Source organism: Zootoca vivipara, chromosome 2 (assembly GCF_965207765.1).
Source record: "Zootoca vivipara chromosome 2, rZooViv2.hap1.1, whole genome shotgun sequence".
Taxonomy (NCBI): Eukaryota; Metazoa; Chordata; class Lepidosauria; order Squamata; family Lacertidae; genus Zootoca; species Zootoca vivipara.
This window is the reverse complement of record NC_142584.1, coordinates 107,173,143-107,186,578: the sequence shown is the minus strand read 5'-3', so window position 1 is coordinate 107,186,578 and position 13,436 is coordinate 107,173,143.

Sequence of the window (13,436 nt, the reverse complement as noted above, 5' to 3'; positions counted from 1 at the left end):
CTAGTCCAACCCCCTGTGATGCAGGAATCTCCGCTAAAGCCATCCAAGCTGTGCTTAAAAACTTCCAAGGAAAGAGTGTCCACCACCTCCACTGTCTTCCACTTTCTCCTACTTTCAGAAAGTTCTTCCTGATGTTTCATCTCAGGAGCTCAAAAGCCCAGCCCAAGGAACATTTTCACCAAAGACGTCAGGCTGTTTTCTTTGGGCGACTGCCCAGTCCAAAAAAAAAAACCACCAAAAGGGTGGAAAAAACGTGGGCCTGGGTTTCCCCATCACATCACTCCACCCGGTTACGCTAGATCGTCTCCGTATGGGATGAGTTGAAGGCGGGGACACAGGACGGAGGTGTGTCGCTACCCCTACCCCCAGTCACGTCTCTTTTCTCGCTGCAAAGCAGCTGCTGGATGAGGAATAGAAGGAAGGCTGCGCTCTAGCCAAGTAAGTCAGGGTCTCTTTTCCCATAACCGAACGCAGTGACGGGACAGGCGAGTCTGAATCTCCGCGTGCTTTCGCGGTCTGGAGGGGAGGCCGGGGAGAAGCAAAAGCCCTTGGCTGTTTGCGACAAGGCTTGTTCCAGGGGATGAAGCTTGGCTGCAGCTCGGAGCGCGGCGCCAGGAAGGGCGAGAAGTCCCATGCCGAGACGATGGAGGGACTTCTGTGTAGTCTTGCTCTGTGGAGTAGGACTGGCGTCTGGCATAGGACCATAGGAGCCAACTCCTAGGGGGCCGAGGTATGGGCGTAGTAGCTGGGGGGGGGGGGGTAGGCGGCAGCTGCCCCCCAAAGCAAGTAAATAAATAAAAAGACTTAAGTAACTGACCGATTGCGCTGCAGATAACCCGGTTCTCGCCGCCCCAGCATAAAACCTGCCCTCTCCATGGGTCGAGGTCCCTTGCCCCCCCCCAAAATTGAGGGGGATGGGTTCCCCCAAAGTTGATTAGCATTGTCATTCAAATGGTGTGCGTGTGTGCGTGTGCGCCCCCCCCCCCAATATTTTACTCGCCGGCACCCTTGTATAGGACTCTGCCTTACACCGCGTGCATCCAGCTCAGTCTTGTCTACACGGGCTGGCAGCAGCTCTTCAGAGTTTCAGAGGTAGGGGTGTGTATTGAGTTGCTGGGGGTCGCATCTGGGCCCTTCTGCGGGCAAAGCAGGTACTCCACTGCCGAGCTAAGGCCCTGCCCGATCCAGATTTCCCTGGAGGGTGTCCCTTTCCAGATTAAGGGAGAGCGATTGATTCAGATGTTAAGGGCAAGCGATGCGTCAGAGGAGTTTGGGCAAAGAGAACCGAGGAACCCCGCGTCCGTTTCGCCTGCTCCTTGATAGGAAGTTTAGCGTAGGCGCTGCGGGTTCTGGGCTTTCCTCGCCTTTCTTCCTCTCTCTCTTGATTTGTGTGTGCAGGGGCGCAAACTTGAATAAAATATTGCGGGGGGCATGCAAGCCCCGCCCCACATAATTACATGATTGGGCACACCGACCCACACTATTTGAATGGCAATGCCCATCAACTTTGGAAGGGGGTGTGTGGCCCTCTCAAATATTCTATTGGGGGGGGCGTAGACCCATTTGCCCCTAGGAGTTTGCTCCAGTGTGTGCGTGTAGATTCCAGATCAGGTGTTCTTACATCTGTCTTTCATTCGTTCATTCATTCATTCATTATTCCCCCTGGAACTAAAGGCGGAGTGGAAATAGCGCTGCCCGCGACATTGTGCTCCTTAAGGAGAAGGTGTGTGTCCCTTCCATATGACATCTAACGCCACCCACTCATGTCCGCCTGCAGTCATTTGTATTCCGAGTAAAGAAGAAAAGAGTTGAAGTTTCCGGTTTTCTGCACGCGCGCGCGCTTGCGCCCGGTGTAGTACACGGCTCCGCGGCAGCGCGCCTCCCCCCCCCCTCCTTCCTTCCCTCGGAGGCAGAGCGCCATCGAACCGAGTAGCGGAAAACAGCCCTCTAAGCAAGTCGGTAGTTGATGGGCCTGTCTGTGCGCGTGGCCGGGCCGGGCTGGCTCTCTTTTCTCGGAACTTGCAAATCTCCTCCAGCTGCCACTTTTCCCCTTAACTACTTTCTTCATTTCTGAACTTTTACTGGGGGTGGGAGGTGGGGAGAAGTCTTGTTCAAAACGATGGGGATTTCCGAGCAGGGTGTCCTTTAAGAGGAATGCCATTTAAGAAGAGAAGTGTGTGTGTGTGTGTGTGTGTGTGTGTGTGTGTGTGTGTGTGTAGTTTCATGCATTTGATGCCAATTGGTTTATGTTTATTTCTTTTATTAATTGTCACCCAGAGGAACCTAGACCCTCTGTAAACATCATCTGAATAAATGAACCTACTCTTCTGCCTTCTGCCTTCTGGCATATATGCCTTATTCCATATGATATATATGCCTAACGCCTTAAAGTTTTAAACACACCATGATTGTATTTTGCTTTGTATCTGGTGATCAATACTCATTGTTTGTGATGTTTCATGTTATCCTTAATGAAAACGATACTGTTTTTAAAATTGCATAATGTTATTAGGTAGCCGTAGTCGAAACAAAACAAAAAAAATCCTTCCAGCAGCACCTTAAAGACCAACTAAGTTTTTATTTTGGTATGAGCTTTCGTGTGCATCTGAAGAAGTGTTTTAAGAGATTTACACTTTCTACTGAAACTTGCATACAGTAATGAAACAATACAGTAATGAGCAGTCTTTCGTGTAATGAAAGTTAGCGGTAGTTACTTCACGGATGTGGTTGAAAAGGTGGGGAATTCCAAATCCCTTACCTGCTAAATTCCTTGAGTGACCTTGTGCCAGTCACTGTTTCTCAGTTTCAACCCCACCAGCCTCATGGGGTCGGTTGTGAGAGTTCAGTAGACAGGGAAGTCGCCCTGAGCTCCTTGCAATAACTTAGGGTGGGAAAGCAATATATGAACATCTGGGCAATTTGTGGGGTTCTGTTGCTGTGAAGGTTTTATTATTGGTTTTTTATTGTTCATTGCAGTTTTGAAAGTAAGGGGGGGGGAAGCTACCCTTAGCCAAGACTTATGAGCAACAGGGGCAACCTCACAAGTGATGGCCATCTGTCATGGATGCTTTTTAGCCAAAATTCCTGCATTGCAGGGGGTTGGACTAGATGACCCTTGGGTACCTTCCAACTGAGATTCTTTTATTCTGCTCTTGGTTAACTGGGGTTGCCCTGCAGGCTTTCTATGCCTCAGCTGTTTGTGACAAGCAGGTTCAGATTCCTCACCTATTGATAGGCTGTTTTCCTAACCCAAGGAAATGATGGACCTGTTGTAAAAAGGGACAAGCCTATTATTCTGCCTACTTTAAATATGCTGCTAGGTGCACCATCACCAAAAGGAGCTGCTGCCCATTCCTCCTTGCAAATGGTTACTCATGATGTCTCTGTGTTATTTGAAAGTACTTTTCATTGAGGTAACTTGAAGGATCGCAGCACAGCAAGAAGTCTTATACTGAGTCAGAGCATTGGCCCAATTAGCTTTGTTTCGTCTACATTGGCTCTCAAATTTGTCATCGCAAGACCCCTGTGAGTTGGTTTGGCTGAAAATGAGTGACTAGCCAGAGGGAACATTGTGAGTTCATTGCTGAGTGGGGATTTGAAGCCTGTTCTGAGTCTGACACTCTGACCTCTATACCATCCTGGCTTCTTCTTTTTTAACCACATATTGATTCGATCAGGCCATGAGCTGCTAGCAGTTCCTCAACCACCAGCTGAGGACCAAGTGATGTTTCTGATCTGGGCACTCTTTATCTGTCCTAGTGCAAAGCTGATAGGTATCAGAGAGGGAGGGATGCGGGTGGCGATGTGGTCTAAACCACTGAGCCTCTTGGGCTTGCCCCATGACGGGGTGAGCTCCCGTTGCTTTGTCCCAGCTCCTGCCAACCTAGCAGTTTGAAAGCAAGCAAGAAATAGGTACCGCTGTGGCGGGAAGGTAATGGAGTTTCCGTGCGCTCTAGTTTCCTTCACGGTGTCCCGTTGCGTTTAGTCATGCTGGCCACATGACCCGGAAAGCTGTCTGTGGACAAATGCCGGCTGCCTCGGCCTGAAAGCAAGATGAGCGCCGCAACCCCATCATTGCCTTTGGCTGGACTTTACCGTCCAGGAGTCCTTTACCTATTTTACCTGTGATGACATATTAAAGGGAGGGAACCAAGGGCGTACCCACCATGCGGCAAGTTAGGGCAGCTGCCCTACTCTAGAAGCAGGGCTGGTGGGCAGAGGCGGAGCACAGCCCGGCGGAGCGCGAGTTCGCCATTCCCGCCGCACCGCGCCGCACCCTCCCTCCAGCTCCCCGGCGCGCCCTCAGGCAAGGCCAAGCGCGGCGGGGAACCAGAGAGCGCGGCGCGGCGGGCGGGAACGCTCCGCTGGGCTGAGCTCCGCCTCCGCCTACCAGCCCTGCTGCTAGGGAGGGGCACAGCCCGGCGGAGCGCGAGTTCGCCGTTCCCGCCCGCCGCGCTGCGCCCTCCCTCCAGCTCCCCGTCGCGCCCTCTGGCAAGGCCAAGCGCGGCGGGGAACCAGAGAGCGCGGCGCGGCGGGCGGGAACGCTCCGCTGGGCTGGGCTCCGCCTCCGCCTACCAGCCCTGCTGCTAGGGAGGGGCACAGCCCGGCGGAGCGCGAGTTCACCGTTCCCGCCCACTTTGTGGCCCCTCCCCTTCCGTGCCTTGGCCCCTCCCCTTGCCCCCCCCTAGTTTTGATCCTGGGTACGCCCATGGAGGGAACATCTCATGCATTCTTATGTTTTATATTAGGAGGGCGCATGCACCACCAGCTCAGGAGTAATGTGTGACTTTTGCACATGTTGCATCCATGCAGATAGAGCCCCATGTGGCTATGCTTATTTTTAAGTATTAACCTCATGTTCTCCTAATGATGGGGGCTTCTGTGTAGTCAGAGTGGTCTCAGGTTAAGCACTGGGGGGGGGGATACAGGTGTTGCCAGTCCAGAAGTTGGATGAGGGTTTTGCTCTCACTTCCAAGCATTAGGACTGGGATGAAGATGGATGGACTGGTGACCAGCAACATCCGGTAAGGGGGGGGGGGGCAGCTGAGTTTCTGATTGGGTTGCCACCTGTCTAAATACTGGACAGGGCGGGGCGAGGCAATTGTGGAGGGCAATTTTTTTTGGTCATCTGAGACTGAAGTGACTTCAAAGCAATCTATTACAATCTCTTGCAACCCAACAAGATGGTCCCTCTGGAATTTGTCACATGCACATGTGGCAACCTTAGTTCCTGATAGCATTGTTGCTGAAGCTTACCTGCATGGCACTGGGGTGAAACTGGGAAGTGATGTTTTGTTATTGTTTTGTGTGTGTGTGTGTGTGCATGTGTTGATGGCCTCAGTTCACAAGCCAGTTCCTTTCTGTTGGCTTCATTTTGTTTCTATTTTAGGTGACCTAAGACCAGAAGCTTTGTGCGCAACCGGAATTGCCCCTGGAGTGCAATTTTTCTCAGAAGTGTCTGTGTGTGAAAGAGCTCGCATGGCAGTCCAAGACGATCATGACCAGGAATCTCCCTGGATCTCCAATGGACCCACCACAGAAAGGCAAAGAACAGGTAACTGTGGCCTCCTTATTTGGCAGCAAGACGTTTGGAGTGGAGATGGGGAACTCGTGGCCTTCCAGATGTTGTCAGGCCACAACTCCCAACCAACCCCAGCCCATTGGCCATGCTGGCTGGGGATGCTGGGAGTCTAACAACATCTAAGGGACACAGATTCTCCATCCCTGATTTGGAGCAACCAGCAGCTGCCTGTGCGAAAAGATTCTGCTCTAGTAAATAACAGCTGGATTTAGTCATACTTTGCCTTCAAAACATACCGTAGGTAAAGGTAAAGGGACCCCTGACCATTAGGTCCAGTCATGACCGACTCTGGGGTTGTGGTGCTCATCTCGCGTTATTGGCCGAGGGAGCCGGCGTACAGCTTCCGGGTTATGTGGCCAGCATGACAAAGCCACTTCTGGCGAACCAGAGCAGCGCACGGAAATGCCTTTTACCTTCCTGCCGGAGCAGTACCTATTTATCTACTTGCACTTTGACATGCTTTTGAACTGCTAGGTGGGCAGGAGCAGGGACTGAGCAATGGGAGCTCACCCCGTCGTGGTGCCAAAATTTATTGGGCAGGCCCTGATCACTGGGGTATGCCCGAATGTTTCCTTGAGATGGAAAAGTTTAGTGAGTAGCTGGAGCATGGAGGCGGGATGTCTCTACAGTAAAAATGTGTTTATACTTGTGGGAAAGCTTGCATTTTGCTCACCGTAAGATGCCAGTTATTGCTCCTGGTAAGTTTCCAATTATGTTTCCCTCTTAAAATAAATAATATGACACTCTTCATTAAAAGGAACAGTAAAGTTTACGTACATTCAGTTCACAGTAGTTTCCTGAAGGCAGGTGTGACAGGAAGTCCTCCTGGCTGGAGCATCATTCCCCTGTGTGTCCACTCTGGGCAAACAGGAAATGTTGTATTTGACTGCTTCAGTGATGTTACATTCCACAATCAGCAGCCTCTGCACCCGCCCCCCCCCCCCGGCATGTGAACACCTGTCTGTCAGTGGCAGGGACTGGGTGAGCATGGAGGGCTCCGCAGTGCGCTCACGCACTGCCAGTGTAGAACATGAAGCAAAAATGATTTCCTGCCCCCTCCCCTTGTAAATGCACTTGATTTCTTTTTAAAGGGGCCAGCCCTAGCAAGCCTGCCAATTGGACTATGCCTTCAGCGGCAAAATGTCTTGGGGCGACACAGTTGGGCAGTGACCCGGACTCTGGTGGCTGTGTGTCCTACTTGGCAGAGTACAGTCCTCTACTTTCTGAAGAAGTGTGCATGCACACGAAAGCTCATACCTATGGCAAACTTAGTTGGTCTCTAAGGTGCTACTGGGGGGGGACCCAGGTGGCGCTGTGGTTAAACCACTGAGCCTAGGGCTTGCTGATCAGAAGGTCGGCGGTTTGAATCCCTGTGACGGGGTGAACTCCCGTTGCTTGGTCCCAGCTCCTGCCCACCTAGCAGTTCGAAAGCACATGAAAATGCAAGTAGATAAATAGGAACCGCTACAGCGGGAAGGTAAACGGTGTTTCCATGTGCTGCTCTGGTTTGCCAGAAACAGCTTTGTCATGCTGGCCACATGACCTGGAAGCTGTACACCGGCTCCCTCGGCCAATAATGCGAGATGAGCACGCAACCCCAGAGTCGGTCACGACTGGACCTAATGGTCAGGGGTCCCTTTACCTTTACCTAAGGTGCTACTGGAAGGATTTTGTTTTGTTTTGACTACATCAGACCAACACGGCTCCCTACCTGTAACTAGTCCTCTACTTTGTAATGGCTGCTGTTCATTTGGGGGGGGGTGGGTTAAAAACAAGAGGGAAGAGACAGGATTAGAAAAGTTTGAAACTTTTGCCATTCCCTCCCCCCTTTGGGTTTAAGCTAATGCAACATATCACCCCACCCACCTACCCAATCCCTTTCATTGGAGCAGGCAAGGAGTGCTGATGAGTCTTCTTCTCCCCCCCCCCCTTTTGTGGTTAACACACAATGTGCATGTAGCTTGTTTATCCTGGAAGAACATGTTCATTGCCATTATCATCATCATCATCCTCATCATTATTGTCATCCCCAGCATTGTCTTTGGCACTAGAACTGGTAAGTAGTCCGGCTGTACGTGCTGCTGCCTTGATACATCTTTCCTTTGACCTTCCCCCCCATTCCCTTAGCTATGTATCTTCCGCTACTAGGTCTGAATTACAGATTTGGCCCTGGATTTCAGCCTTTGCCACAGTCTTGCTGCTTGCCAGTCTCTGTGCTATGGCCAGCCTGCCACCAGCTTTCCATAGTGCAGCTAAAAGATGGCTCCCAGTTTCAATGCATGACTGAAGCTTCCTATTGTGACAGGTTTTGGGTGGGTGGGAAGCAAGACCTCCCCAAACCCTTAGACTTGGTAAAAGTTAGAAAATCAAATTGAGTTGAAAACTGAAGCTTCTGCTGATGAACTGGGCCAGCTTGGCAGGGATAGTGGAGATAAGCCATTAAGGAACAAAAATGAGTCACTGAGACAAAGGGAGTGGCTCTGACCACAGAGCACAGAGGAGAAGGTTGCCGGGGCAACCAGGCATGATGTGAGAGAAGAATGTGCGCCTTGGTGTAAGAAAAGAGGAGCAAACAGACACAAAGGGGGAAGTCCTCTGCAAGGGCTGCTGGGAGGGAGGGAGGGAGGGAGGAGAAGGAGGAGTTTGGACTTGATACTCCCCTTAAGGAGTCTCAAAGCGGCTAACAATCTCCTTTCCCTTCCTCCCCCACAACAAACACTCTGTGAGGTGAGTGAGGCTGAGAGACTTCCGAGAAGTGTGACTAGCCCAAGGTCACCCAGCAGCTGCATGTGGAGGAGCAGGGAAGCGAACCCAGTTCCCCAGATTACGAGTCCACTGCTCTTAACCACTACACCACACTGGCTCTCACACTGGAGGAGAAGAAAAGCAGAATCTTCTGGGCTGGTGGGCTGGCTGGTTGAAGGCAGTTTGGGAGAGATGCCTTGGCCTCCAGAGCTGCCCTGCTGTACTCAAAAGATTCTGCCCATGGTACGCAAAAGGAGGAAATTGGATAAGGCAGCATCTAACTCTCTGTGTGTTTTTCTCCGGCCTAGGAAAAGCACCAGAGCAGCCAGTCCCTCCTTGTAAGGTGCATGCATGCGCATCTGGTTGGAAAGCGTACGAGCAGAAATGCTACTACTTTTCAGATGTGGAAAAGAACTGGACCCTCAGCCAGAGCTTCTGTGCTTCACAGAATGCCTCCTTGGCTGTATTGGAAAGGGAGGACGAAATGGTGAGAAATGCCAATATTTTGGCTGCTGAACATGAATGTCCTTTGCGATAGTGATGAAGATGCTCAGCCATTAGGGGCTTTGATGGACTTTATAATAAAGTCTTTAACAGGCATAGGCAAACTCGGCCCTCCAGATTTTTTGGGACTACAACTCCCATGATCCCTAGCTAACAGGACCAGTGGTCAGGGATGATGGGAATTGTAGTCCCAGAACATCTGGAGAGCCTAGTTTGCCTATGCCTGGTCTTTATAATAATATAAAGCCTCTTAGAATTTTACCCGAAAAACACGAATACATCATATCGATATTAGCAAAAGGGGTTTGCAATGCAATCCTAGCCAAGCCTATGCATAAGTAAGTCCTGTTGAATTAAATGGGGCTTTCTGCCAGGTAATAAAACTGCTACTGTGTTTGAAAAGCTAAGCAGGGTCTGCTTTGGTTTCAAACTGGATTGGGACCATGTGTTGAGGTTCCTGCATTTCGGACTAGATGGCCCTTTTAGCTCTACGACTCTATGATTCATTACCCACATTTTCTATGTCTTTGAAATACTGTTGCAAGGAAAGTAAGGTTAGGATTGCACCCTAAGTATTATTATTTCTTAAATGGAGATCCTCCAGTCCTAGCTCAAAGTAGGCTGCAATAGATGGCGGGTCACATCTGGTAACCTATCTAAGAAGGTAGGGGTTCACTCATTTATTTGAATGCTTTATTAATTTGTTCACCTGGCACCTTCATTATACGCCTTTAGCAGCCAGGAAAAAACCTTCCTTTTGAACCAGGCCTTCGGTTGATCTGATTGACATCCTATGCCCTTTTTAAAATGTGGTTGGGGGGGGGGCTATTGGGTTGTTGTTTATATTTTCATTATGTATTTTGTAGTTTTTTATCTTGATACCTGAGACCCCTGGGTAGAGGGCGGTATATAAATTCAATAAACAAACAAACAAACAAACAAACAAACAGAGGGTGGTATATAAGTGTATTTTAATACACATTTCAGGCAACAACAATGAAATAACCACGTGCAATATAAAAACAGAAAATTTGTATCGAGTCCAAAATATAAATCACATCTAAGTACTTACATATGTTCAACTGCCGCAGGATTTGCCTGTGATTCTAGCAACTCACATCCCTTAACATTCATTTATTCTGATCCTTAAAGCGTGTTGTGATGGGTCTAAAAGGCAAGTATCCCTTTTGGATTGGTGTCAGAAGAGAGCCAGGACAGCGCTGGAAATGGCTCCATGGAAACAGCTCGGCGTAAGTCCTCTCTTTCTCTTCTGTCCTTCAGTGGTGAGACCACAAAACCAGATGCCTCCCCCTTGGGTAGTTGCACAGTTCGTGACTGATGCCAGAAGAAGACTGATGGCCTTTGTTCCCCCAGCGGGTTTTTTTTTAATAAACAGAAAAATCCCAATAATAATAATCAAGGGTATGATGCAAACTTTCGCTCAGATTTGCACCTGTAGCTGTGTCCTGTAGATGCTCACAAAAAAAAGGTGTGGTTAATTTGGCACTCATAAGCAGATCAGCTGAGCAAGAATCAGTAGGCTAGGCAGAATGCATTCTGTTATCCACCAGGCATAAATGTCTCTGTGCTATCTCTGTTCTTTGGGGGAACTTGGTCTATAAATAAGGGGGCTTTCAGCACCCTGGACAGGTCACTTGGAGCTGATTATATATCCCACCTAGACTACCCCTCCTAGGCTCACTTCAGCTAAACACAAAGCCTTAAAGCAGCAACCCTCTGGCCATGGCCTCTCCATCAAACCTTGCTATAGTTCCTTTGGGAATCCAGCTAAGGGGCTGCTGTTTCTGGTGGAACAAGTTTGCATGTTTTGGACTCCAAGTACTACCGATGTACATAACTGTTATGTGCAAGTGATGGTAAGCCATCTTAGCAGATCAGTGTGTTGGCCAGGATCGGCTCCAGCATAACATTTTGCTTTGGTGTAATTACTTTCTGATGTAAAGCTATGAGAATATATGTGAGAGGACAAGTTAAATTGGGTCTTGACTACATTTCTAGGAAAAAAATCAGTGGGCAATCTAGATGCTCAAGGATTCTCCCCAGGACCGTCTTAAGCATGCCTGGCGCCCTGGCGCCGTGGTGCGATGGATCCCTCCGGCGCCCCCGCCCCGTTTCCCAGTGCAGCGGGCGGGCGGGTGGGTGCAGCGCGGCTGCCGCCTGGAGGGCCGGAGCCCTGCACAACCCAGCCTGGCTGTAGGGCCGACCCTAGGCCAGGGGGCGCTGCCCGCCCCCTGTTGTGACGCCCCTGTGCACGGCGGAGGCGGCCCCAGGCCCCCGCGCCTCCAGAGAGCGGCCAGAAGCTGCTGAACAGCTGAGAGGTGCACCTGGGGCAGCCTCCGCCGCGCCTCTCAGCGGGCGCAGCGGCGCCCCTGGTGGCCTGGCGCCCTCGTGCCCCACGCCACCGGAACCCGGGCCTAGAGACGGCCCTGATTCTCCCTGCCCATTTCTCTCCTCCCTGAAGGTTCACAGCTAACCAATCTGGATGAAATTACCCTGTTAGCAACTGTGTTCTCAGAAGTTTTCGATTTACTGCTGTCAGCGAAATACCAACTCTTGCATAACTCTTGCTTGCGTTGAAGGTTGGATGTCAGTGGATATGGAGGAAACTGCGCCTGTCTGAATGATGAACCCACACCCAGCTCCTTAAGATGCAGCACTGAACACCACTTCATCTGCACCAAAACTATGAAAGAGGCTGGAGCAGTGCCTGGTGTGAAGCGCGTAGAGTGATATTTATATAAACTATTGGCTGATTCACATTCTATGGCCTTTTAAATGTGTTTACATTCAGCCCTGTTCTTAAGGGTTCAAGGCCTTACCGGGGCGGGGGGGGGGGACAGCAGGCGTATCTCAAGCCATTCGGAGGTAATGAGCCTGTAGTGCCTGTAGTTGCAGCTGCTTCCTGACTCAACTGGGGGACAAGCCTCTCTTGAGATAGCCACGCTGTAAGATCTGGACTCCCTCCATCCAAACTCAGCTATAAAGATGTGAATAAAACATACTTCTTAAAGCCACTATGGCCTCTGCTGCACCTTCATTTCCCCCAGACCCTGGCAGAAGGCCAAGACCCCTGGAATCTTGTGTACTACTGAGAAGAGATTGGGGTGGCCTCTAACAGTTTTTCACAAAAGGTTGTGTTTAGAATAACCTTGAAGGAATTGGAAAATCAGAGAACATAATATTCATGATGGAAAATTAATTAAAATGAGAAAAATAATAAAAAGACAGATTACTTTTATGCATGCTGAGTTAACCACTGTATGGAGAAGCGGTGGAAGTCGCAAATGTTATACAATGCTATTTAGCGATGTATTTCTCTATTTCATTTTCTTTTCGCTTTCCCCACCTTCTTTTTCTTTTTCTTTTTCTCTGCTATACCTCTATATTCCTTGTGTGGAGTAATTCCTTTCTTTTCTTCTTCTTCTTCTTCTTCTTCTTCTTCTTCTTCTTCTTCTTCTTCTTCTTCTTCTTCTTCTTCTTCTTCTTCTTTCTTTACGAAAATTGATGTATGATCACTTCAAATAATTGTCTATGATACAATCGGTTGGTATGCATTTTTTTTTCTTTATTTGATTATGTATGCTTCAATGGATCTTATGTATATTTTTATTTGAATTTATTAATAAAGGATTTTTTTAAAATCAAAAAAGCAGTGCCTGGTGTGAAGCGCATAAAGTGATATTTATATAAACTATTGGCTGATTCACATTCTATAGCCTTTTAAATGTGTTTGTTTACATTTTTACATTCAGTCCTGTTCTTAAGGGCCTTACGGGGGAAAAACAGCAGGCGTATCTCAAGCCATTCTGAGGTAATGAGCTGGTAGTGCCTGTAGTTGCAGCTGCTTCCTGATTCAATAATAATAATTTATTATTTATACCCCACCCATCTGGCTGGGTTTCCCAGCCACTATGGGCGGCTTCCAACAAAATATTAAAATACAATGGTCTGTTAAACATTAAAAGCTTCCCTAAACAGGGCTGCCTTCAGATGTCTTCTAAAAGTCTGGTTTTTCTCTTTGACATCTGGTGGGAGGGTGTTCCACAGGGTGGGTGCCACTACCAAGAAGGCCCTCTGCCTGGTTCCCTGTAACCTTGCTTCTTGCAGTGAGGGAACCGCCAGAAGGCCCTCGGAGCTGGACCTCTGTGTCTGGGCTGAACAATGGAGTTGGAGATGCTCCTTCAGATGATTGAACCCTAACCAGAACCCCACGTGGGTAAAGGTTTGGGAATTGGGATGTTAATTCGCTCTTACCTTCGTCTCTTAGCCTTTGCTCTTCGCCACAAGTTCCTGCTCTGTGCTTTTCCGAGCACAATTCAAAGTGTTGGTGCTGACCTTTAAAGCCCTAAACGGCCTTGGTCCAGTATACCTGAAGGAGCGTCTCCACCCCCATCGTTCTGTCCAGACACTGAGGTCCAGCGCCGAGGGCCTTCTGGCGGTTTCCTCGCTACAAGAAGCCAAGTTACAGGGAACCAGGCAGAGGGCCTTCTCGGTAGTGGCACCCACCCTGTGGAATGCCCTCCCACCAGGGGTTAAAGAGAACAACAATTACCTGACCTTTAGAAGGCATCTCAAGGCAGCCCTG